Here is a 10,566-nt window from a genome sequence, read left to right as displayed (position 1 = left end):
CTTACAGTTTGTCACCTCAGCTCTGCCCAAGAGCCCTGTAGGGAGGAGACTGCCCCTCAGAGATACCTCGGGTCCCTCATCGGGAAAATAGGGATAAAATGCTTGTTAGGGATTCAAGCCCACAGCTCCTTATCCCAAACTCTTAGCATCAGATACATTTTAGGATAAAATTTAAGGATTTCCAAAACAAATAGTGTGAACATACCATATATGGCCTAACATCTCCAGCAGAGTCTTAGGCGGCCCTCGTCGTCCAATACAGTGCTGCCTTTTTGGAATATGGAATTAGGGATGAGAAACTGAGGGCTTCTACTGACCCCATAGGACTGTTGTTCAGTTCAGATGGAGGTCTTGTGTGGCCATACGCCTTGTGCACTATAACACACTGAATAAAATTAGGTAATATGGATTTCTTTATAATTGTCTGGTTTCCAGATAGTGTGGAATCAAAGGGAAGCTTAAACTAGCCCTCCTAAACACGTCTTTTGTGTGAAATGGCCTGTAGCTTGCGGTGAAAGGAGAGGCTCAGATGACAATAGGACCTGAGGCAGCCACCACTGGCCCTGGGTCTCCTCTGTATGTCACAAAACGCCCTGTTTCAGGCATCACCAGTTGGTCCCTTGAGCTTTTAAAGTCAATGCCTTCCACTACTGTAAATTATCATGCTGACGTCAGTCCAAATTTCTACATATTCTCGGGTAATAAAACAAATTGTTTTTCCAAACAATTTTTTTATTATTATTTTATTGAGGTCATAATGGTAACAAAACAAGATTCTTAACAGGACACAAAATTGCATAGAGCTGTTCTGTAATATAAAATATTTCTAAAAACGAAAGTGATAACAACTGCATGAAAAATAAGTAAAAATTGTTAGTTAAAGCATGCAAATCAGTTTCAATTAAATATGTTTATTAGTAAATATGTTTTCACTACCATCTCAGTATTATTATTCATTTATCTGTGATGTAAACTGAGAAATCCTCATGGTTATACTACATTACAAAGTGTGCCCTGAAAATTCAAGAAGTAAACCCCATTCCATTTCCCCAGAAGAGGAATCCCCATGAAAGGTCATTCTACCTCTCATTTTTGCCTTTTCCCCTGGTGGTTGGTTGCACTGGGAAGAGGAGCCTTGAGAAAGAAATCACCCCGCCTCCAGCTCATTGTCTGAACGTGGACCGGTTGCTTCACTCCTCCAGGGACCACTCTTCTCACTGTTAATTAGAGACAGGGGCTTGAGGAGAACCCCAGTGAGATGAGGAAAAGGCAAACGTGACCTGCACTCAAGAGGAAACCCAGGGATTCAACAGTAAGCGTTCTCACCTTTACCCCAGGAATGCTTGTTACTGTTACCTAAGAAACATCCTGGTGTATATGGGAGACATGTTTTTGGTTTTTACTCCAAAAAGGAAGAGACTTTTCTCAGCCAAACTATGATTATAATTCCATCCTACCCACATAGCACAGCACAGCCCGCAGCCACCTGGCCAAAGGCCTTGATTCGGCATCAGGGGCTAGAAGGACAGAGCTGGAGCTCCCATTCTGGAGCTAGCAAGATCAGCGTCCATAGGCCCTCTGCTCAGGCACACAGCCAAGATGAAAACCGAGAAACAGGCCCGGAAGCAGGAAGTGGACCCAGACAGCGTGGCAGGTGTGGTCAGGAAAGCAAACTCTTACGACCCCCTTGGAGAAGCTCCATGTCCTCAAGCCTAAAGTGAGGGTATTTACACTTGTCACAGGGCTGCCATGAGGGTCAAAGAGGGTGGGTTATGAGCACTCTGTTAGCACTAAAACGCTGCACAAACACTAGATAACATTGACTTCTTTAGGGCTGTGGAACATACCATCTGCTCCCTAGTGCCAGCTCCCCAGATACGTGGCATCAAAGGGCATCTCAAGAAAGCCAAACTTTCCTCAATGAACTTGGTTGCATCAGATGATCTGCAGGTCCAGGAGGAAGAAGAGGGAGGGAGAGGGCTCGAGCGCCTGCCCCACCCACCCCTCTGCTGGCCCAGCATCTCCTGTGTCCTTCACAAAGGTCCCTGCCTCCGGGAATAACTTATGGATCCTTGTGTTGCTAATCATGCCAGCCCCTCACGAAAATGAGGGTTGGAGAAAAATCTTTCAGTATCTCTCTGGAACAGGAAAATCTAAACTGGGCTTCAGAAATGGTTTCAAAACTGTGTTCCAAATTTTTAAATAATATTTCTCAAAATAAAAATGTTTTTAAAACTACACAAACAATACAAATTCAGTTGAAACAGATATGTAGTTTTTATAAACTTCTACTTATGACTCAACAATTGAAAAAAACCCTAGTTCCAAAATGGACAAAGAACTTAGACATTTCTCCAAAAAAGATACACAAATGGCTGATAAGCACATGAAAAGATGCTCAACATTGCTAGTTATTAGGGAAATGCAAGTCAAAACCACAGTGAGATAGTACTTCACACACATTAGCATTGCTATTATCAAAAAAACAGAAGACGAGAAGTGTTGGCATGTTTGTGGGGAAATTGGATTCTTGTGCATTGCTGATGAGAACATGAAACGGTGCTGCCTCTGCAGAAAATAGTACGGTGGTTCCTTAATAAATTAAACATAGAAATACCTGTGACCCAGCTATTTCACTCTGGGTATATACACAGAAGAATTGAAAGCAGGAACATGAACAGATATTTGTACACCAATGTTCATAGTAGCATTGTTCACAATAGCCAAAATGTGAAAACAATGCAAGTGTCCATCAACTGAAAAGTGGATGAGCAAAATGCAGTATATACATACAATAGAATATTATCCAGCCTTAAAAAGAAATGAAATTCTGACACGTCACGACATGGAGGACCTTGAAGACATTGTGCTAAGTGAAATAAGTCAGACACAAAAGGACCTATATTGTCTAACTCCACTTACGTGAGCCCCTTACAGTAGTCAAATTCACAGAGACGATAACCACAACAGCAGTTACCAGGGGCTGTTGGTGGGAGGGAGAAATAGTTCTTGTTTAGTGGGGGCAGGATGGGATGACAACAACGTTCTGGAGATGGTCAGTGATGACCACTGTGCAACAGTGTGAATGTACTTCATGCCATTGAACTGTGTTCTTAAAAATGGTCAAGATGGTAAATTTTATGTTATGCATATTTTGCCACAATAAAAACCTGTGATAGGTCCACATTTGAAACATACTCAGGAGTCCACACTCTGGAGCTGCCCAGGGGCTTTAACTAGAACTTCAACAATCTTTCTCTAACTCTACCCAGAACGAGTCTGTGTCGGCACGTGAGCTGAGAAACAATCTTTTCTGTGGTGAAGTGAGTGGGGTTTCTACTCAGGAAGGGCTAGGAACACTGCTCGGGCCTCTGTCCTGCCTGTGATCATCTGGAAAACCTACAGGCCTGACGCTTGGCAGGGCTCCCCGGCCTGGGATCCTGAGCTCAGCCACTTAAAGGAGGGTTCTGATCCTGATCCAGCTCAACGGAATGCTAAATCCTGCAATGGAATATTGTCACAGTGGCTCAAGTGAGTATCTCACGAAGGTTCTGGATGGGCTGTCTAAATGCAGGAGCTGGTGCTTCACTGAACTCGGAGGACGAGTTGTACGATTGGTTTGTACCTGCTCGCTCACACATATGTGTGGTAGATTTCAGTCTGAAACTTGCTTTCCCTGTAATGTATCACTGGGGCGGGGGGGAGGTTGCAGAAAAGGAGTCGCATCACTTTCACCTACCTCACATCATTGGAGACCACCTATATTTGCCAACAAGACCCTGAAAATTGTGAGCAGCCAGTATTTTTTAGGTCGGTTCATAACACCACTATACACCCTTAATGTCTCCTTGTCTATAAATCTGAAGCAGAAACTGTGGTTCTCTCTCAAGAGTGATAGCTCAGACTGTCTCACCATATGGACCCCTTCGCCATCTCTATATAGTCGTGAGTCAAAGAACACTGTCAGGTATCTCAGACCATGTCTGTTTTCGTTCTATCCTCCGTGCCTGCCACATGGTAGGTGCTCAATAAAAATCATTCATGAATGCTTAATAAGTGAGTGTGTAAGTCAAATGCTTCCAGCCATAATGTCCCAAAATCCAAATCCTCTAACCTTCTCGAGACACTCTTCCCTCTAAGACTGAAGAAAAAGATAATCCACTGCCTCCAATTCCTGACCCACATACTATGAAAAAACTCAGCACCCTCTCTGAGATAGCAGATTCCCAGGGGCTTCCCATGGCCACCTCTGGCTTTGACTTCCTATTCTAGCTGGACTCTTGACCTAGCTCACATCTCTCCTCCAACAAATATTTTCTTCCCTCACTGCATGTAGGGCCGAGTATGGAACCACCACTTTCACCTGCAAAGCATGACCAATCCAAGGCAGCTGTGTAGACTGCTACTGAAGGTTTGGGATAACGAAGAGGAATTACCTCGCAGCCCAGAAAATAAGGAAAAATGAGATAGAAGACATCTCTGCCCTAATGTTCCTCGGCATCCCTGCAGCAAGGAATTTCCTACTGGTTGAGCTTCCTCCCCAGAAGAGTGACCCTTCCTCTGGCTTCCACACCTATCGCTGGCTCTCTGCAGCTTCCATGTCAATCACCTGCCAACTTCCAATGCTGTCTTATATGGTAAAGCCTAACTCTTCTTTGTTGACCCATCTCCTGTCTAGGCTGGGCTTTCATAACCAACATGCCTATTTCCATGTTTTTCCTAACCCAAGAGCTTGCAACTCTCCTTTCATGCCATGCTCTGGGCAAGAGCATTTACTATCTTCTATGAGCCAGGTCCTGTATTAGATGCCAGGATATAAAGAGGAATAAAATATGGTCTCTATTAAAGCGGGTCAGTTGTCACCTCCTAATCTCATCATCTAGTTTCCACAACCCAGCTGTCTGAATGTATGCAAATGAAGTAAACCTCCATGCTCTGTTTCAACATCTTGGACCAGGTTAGTAGGAGTCAGGAATCTTTCAATTACAAGTAACATAAATCCACCTCAAACCACCATAAGCAAAAACAACAGAATTTGTTAGCCATGTCACTGGGAGGTCTGGGGGTAGAGTCAGGGGCATAAGGGGATAAGTACAGGCTCAGATGAAGTTATCAGGGCTCTCTCTGTCTCGGCGCTTCTTTTTGCTTCGCTTCTTTCACTCAATCTTTACTTCTACAGACAGGCTGTCTCCAGTAGCAGGGAAAATGGGCGTGTGGACTGACTCCTTACTCTATGCAGAGGGCGCTGCCAGGGAGACTAGAGCAGAGCCTTCTAAAGCACAGGACTCTGAGTAGGAGCCCCTCTTGTCTAGGCCTAAGAACAGGACTGATCATCAGCTCAAGCTTGTTGGAAGACTCAGGCTCAAATCCTGCTGGTTCTGCCTTCCGAACATCACTTAAAGTCTAAACCTTCCCCTCCATTCCTTGCTATCACTGCCCTTTGTTTCCTTCACAGGTGCAGATCCCAAAAAACACCTTCAAAGATTCTGCTCCCAATTCTATTGTGTTTTTGTTTTCTTCAACATAGCACCAAGCAATTCTCTGACACCAGCTGGGTGTCCTACAATTCAACTCAATGCTGACTCTATCTATGGGAGAGAGCATCAGATCCCACAAGTTAAGGGCTCAGTACTACAAGAGCGCTCCCTCCCCGACACCAGATACCAGTCACAAGTCCAGTTTCTCATCTAGGCTTCTGACCAACCTGCTACAGATTGGAGATTCTGATGACTTCCTCCCCATGTTCGATTAATTAGCTGGAACAGCCCACAGAGTGCAGAGAGATATTTTACTTCTAGATCACCAGTTTATTATAGAAAGATATAACTCAGGAACAGCCAGATGGAAGAGATGCACAGGAAAGGGTGAGGAGCTTCCATGCCCTCTCCAGGTGCGCCATTGTCCCTGCATCTCCCGTGTTAATCAACTTGGAATCTCGCTGAACTCCATCCTTTTGGGTTTTTATGAAAGCTCCAACATAAGCATGATTGCAAAATCATTGGCCATTGGTGATTGACGGAAACTCCAGTCCCTCTTCTTTCCCTGGAGGAGGGGTACTGAAACCCCCAATCATATGGTTCCAACCCTTCAATCATATGGCTGCTTCTCCTGGCAGCCAGCCCCTATCCTTAGGTGTGGTCCAAAAGTCACCTCATTAACATAACAAAAGACATCTTTGTTGCTTTGTTGCTCTGGTCACCTAGGAAATTCCAAGGGTTTTAGGAGCTCTGAGCCAGAAACAGGATGAAGACTAAACTTATGTTTCTTCTTATAAATCACAATATCGCACTCCCCAAAGATGCAAGTGACTGGCAAGGTCTGGGCTCCCATCTTCAGTTGCTTATTCAAAAGGAGAGCCAACGGTTCCAGTGAAGTCTCACTGTGCCATCTGTGCAAACAGGGTGCTGACAACAGCAGTCCTGCTTGTGAGCAGAGCTCAGACGTTTTACATAGTTTTGCTCAAATTGCAAATCTGATTCAAACATTCCCCACCTCCCATCACCATCCTTTTTCTCCTTTGCTGCCTGTGGGCTAGAGCAATGGTTCTCAAAAGCTGCGGGAGGTGGGAGAGGTAGGGGTGATCTCGCCTCTCAGTAGGGCTGTGAGATTTAGCAAATTTAGTATTAAGTAAAATATTTAGTAAAAACACAGATGCCCACTTGAATTTTCATTTCAGATAAACAATAATAATATTTTTACTATAAGTATGTCCTGTGCAGTATTTTCTCTGGTGCCCTATCCACAGGGACCATTTGGCAATATCTGGGGACACTGGCATGTCTGAGAGGTGGTGTGAAGGACGACGGGAGCCATCTAGTGAGTGGAGGCAGGGAGGCTGTGAGACGTCTGACACTGCACAGGACGCCCTCCCCACAGCAAAGAATGAGGTGATCTGAGGGGTCAGCAGTGCTGCAGTGGAGAAGCCCTGGATTAGAGGTTTTTGTTTAAAATCTATAGCATGAAAGTTCTGAGCCCCTGGCCTTTGGCAGCAGAAGGCAAAGAAGAAAATTTTCAAGAAGGTGTTTAATTTGAAGTAGGCACAGTTTTTTTTTTTCTTTTTACAGTTTTTGCAAGGTCTACTTCATTATTGGTGGACAGTATATCTTAACAATTAAATACATTTAGATAATGTGCAGGTGACTGCCCCACTGCAGCACTGGTAACCAGATAAACAATTTAACTAGGGGCCAGTTAACAAAAAACTGTCTCCACATTTAAAATGCAGCTCTTGTTTAGATCATCCTTTGTTTTGATCACTGGAGGGGTTGAGAGGAGTTGGGGGCAGCCTGTGCTCACACTGGAAATACATTAAGGCCAAACCTTCTGAGATCCATTCCAGAGGGTTCCCACCCCGCTGGGTTAACCTCCAACTCCAGAGAAAGCCCAAGCTCGTGGCCTCCAGCATTAACTCTCATTCCATTGACCAGAACAGACAGTGTCAGCCTCACACCAGGCCTCAGAGTCTGAGAGCAGCCTACTCCACTTGAACTAGAGTTGTTGGCTTTTGCAGAAATGGAAGCAGTGGGATCCAATGGATGGTTAGCTGCAATGCCAAAACAAGGACAGTCAGTACGTAACGTCCAAGCAAGATTCACTGAAGTGTCAAGATCTTCATATAGTTTCTGATAAATCTTCTCCAAATGCTGTCCCATTACTGACAGTAGCATGTAGCTGGAAGTCTCTAGTCCTACAACCCATTGCAGAGTTACTCCTTGTCAGCTTTGATTAGGCACTGTCAAAGATCATCTAGTGTCCAGCAATCCAGCCCCTGGAATCAAAGACAGCGGTACCATGGATGGCAGTTCCAGCGAATTCAAGTCCACATCACAACCAAGGTTCATACCCTCTCTCCTACAAGAAGACTTGAGTTTACCACTTTTCTTTTCCTTATTTGGTGAGAAGGTAGTATCAAATGTCTGTTTCTACCCTTGACAAATCTGGTTTCCAAGTGTGATTCAATTCTGTTCTCAGAGTGTTTTCAGTGTTCCATTTTTCTGTGAAAGTCAGACCACACTCACACTGTATGAATTTGGTCTCCAGGGTCCCAGTAACTTGACCAGTGTCAGTTTTGGATGGACCAGATGCCAAGAATTCCGTGTTACTGCATGATTTTGTTTTAACATCTAGACAACCTAAAACCACTTCCTCTGATGAAAATATCTCTGGCAGATTGGCCAAGGTCAGCATATGATGGAGGAATATCCATTGGCCTTGCTTGTCACTGTCTGTGGGTCACCATGACCAGGACATGAGAAGGGGTGATCTGCTGGTCTCCTGAGGGGTGTGTCACATCCGAAGCTTGCTCTTGCTTGCTCTGAGTTGGGCTGCAGCTCCCATGGCCAGAGGGCCAACTGGAAGCCCAGTGATTGTTCTTGGCCAAACCTGATCGATACAGTACTTGGTCAGCTACTGTTAAGGTATTTGTTTTTTTTCCTAGTAGTTTTTATTGTTTTCTCCCTCTTTTATAAAACTTGGTCCCTTAACAGCACATTCCTGCTTTTTCTTCCTACTCCTTTATTCCCTCTTTCTCTACTCACTTTTTTACCTCTTCTCTTGTTTCTTTCTCTCTCCCAATGTCAGGATTCTGCAAGAAATACACAGTACACTCAAATGGTAATGGAGGAGAGTTTAACAGAGTCTGTATGCAAAGGTTTAGCAGAGTTATGGGAAACCAATAAGAGATGTGTAGTTTCCCAGAGTCAGCAACAGTAGGTAGCAGTTATCGGGGTAGGACTGAAGGGCATGGGGAGAGAGCAGTTACTAGAACCCCAAGAAAGAACAGGTGTAGAAGTCTGCCAGATAGGAACTGAGTCTTGGTAGAGAGACGTAGCCAGCACATGGCAACCTTTATCAGGTTACCTTCATAATCCTTCTGCCCTTAGGACTCTTGCCAGTGCCTCTCATTGGCTAAATCCTTCTGGAAGCTCATGAACTAATTCTATAAAGGTCAGCTTCCTGAGCGACAGAATAGGGTGAAGGATGCATCTTAAGGGACAAATGAGAAAAATCCCATATGCTCCACTCCTTTTGCCCATCAGCATGCATTTTTGTCCTTTGTCCAGATGGAAAATTGATATCTCCAATCAGAGGACACACAATCATCCCATTAGCTCTTGTGTCCTTGTGGGGTGATAACAATTCAGTCAAATCCTCATGTGAAACTTAAGACATTAGGACCGCCAATGGTCTTCATATAAGGTAGCAGGGGCAAAAGAATGGGGAAGGAATTAAAACATAGAAAAGAGCCACCACAGCTATTGCTTCTGTAACTGGTCATGACGCCTTGGTTGATAATCCTAGTTTCATTCTTCCCCCACCCATTCCTTGTTTCCTTTACCCCCTACCAACATCTTGGCTGGAAAAGCCTGTGTAACCCAATTCTCCATTCTTGCTGGGTCTGAGTCTTGTGGCTCCATCTTTACTGGGTTGTGGCACTTTTTCATTGACCAGGAATATGGGTTAAAGACATGGTCCTCCTTGTCTCCATTATGAAGCAACATTGCAATTTTTTGGGAAATCAGGTACATACTGCTAGTACAGTGACATCTTCTTTGCCTGCTGGATCATTGGCATGAGGAAGCCAAAATAGCAAGTGGGTGGACTCAACTTCCAAATTCAATGAATCATAACTGCATTCCCCGGTGGAAGCATTCTTCCAAACCCACTAGCCTACTAGGACCTCCAAACCCATTGAACCCCAAGTTGTGGGGAATTAGAAGCAAAAATTCCTTCACTATATTACTTGCTGTAACCGTAATAGGAGCTATTTCCTTTCCACCCCTGGACCCCCAGACCTGTGCATTTAGGCTATTTGATGTGACTGGTTTATTAATTTTCTTGGGCTGCTATAACAAAGCACCACAGGCTGGGGGGCTTAAACAACAGAAATTTATTTCCCCACAATTCTAGAGGCTAGAAGCCCAAGGTCATGGTGTTGGCAGGGTTGGTTTTTGTGGAGGGCCGTGAGGGAAGGATGTGTTCCAGGACTCTGTCCTTGGCTTGTAGATGGCCTTCTTCAGCCTATGTTTGCAAATGTCTTCCTTCAGTGTGTGTCTGGGTCTTAATCTCCTCTTCTTATAAGGACATTAGTCATTTTTCTGGGTTAGGGTCCAACCACATGAACTCATTTTACCTTAATTCCCTCTTCAGAGGTCCTATTTTTATATATAGAGACACATTGAAGTGCTAGGGATTTTAATTTCAATATATAAACTTTGGAGGGGGCCATGGGAACACAATGCAGCCCATATTAGTGGGGCAACCACATGTTGACATCGTTTTCTGTCCTGTAGGATGGTACTGTCACCATGACAGGATGACACTGAACCATTAGTAGCCTATTTCATCATTTGATCTATGGCCCCTTCTGAAAAAGGAGGCTTGTAGTCAAATGATGAATTCCATAAAATGTGCCCCCTAGTTGGAGGCAATGTTGCGTGAGATGCCATGATATTCTGTACATCAATGAATGTTGGTGCCACCAGAAGCATTATGGCCAGGGAGGGTAAACCTAGTCAGAATATATATCTATCCTTGTGAAGACCAATCATTACTCTTTGCCTTATA

The 10,566-nt window shown here is 44.3% G+C and overlaps 1 pseudogene; it reads right to left on the bottom strand.

Moving 5' to 3' along the window:
* Window positions 1-7,292: 7,292 nt before the first annotated feature.
* On the bottom strand, window positions 7,293-8,206 carry LOC106835815 (voltage-dependent anion-selective channel protein 2 pseudogene; annotated as a pseudogene).
* Window positions 8,207-10,566: the final 2,360 nt, after the last annotated feature.

The sequence above is a fragment of the Equus asinus genome, chromosome 25 (assembly GCF_041296235.1).
Source record: "Equus asinus isolate D_3611 breed Donkey chromosome 25, EquAss-T2T_v2, whole genome shotgun sequence".
Taxonomy (NCBI): domain Eukaryota; kingdom Metazoa; phylum Chordata; class Mammalia; order Perissodactyla; family Equidae; genus Equus; species Equus asinus.
This window is presented reverse-complemented; position numbering and strand designations above follow the sequence as displayed.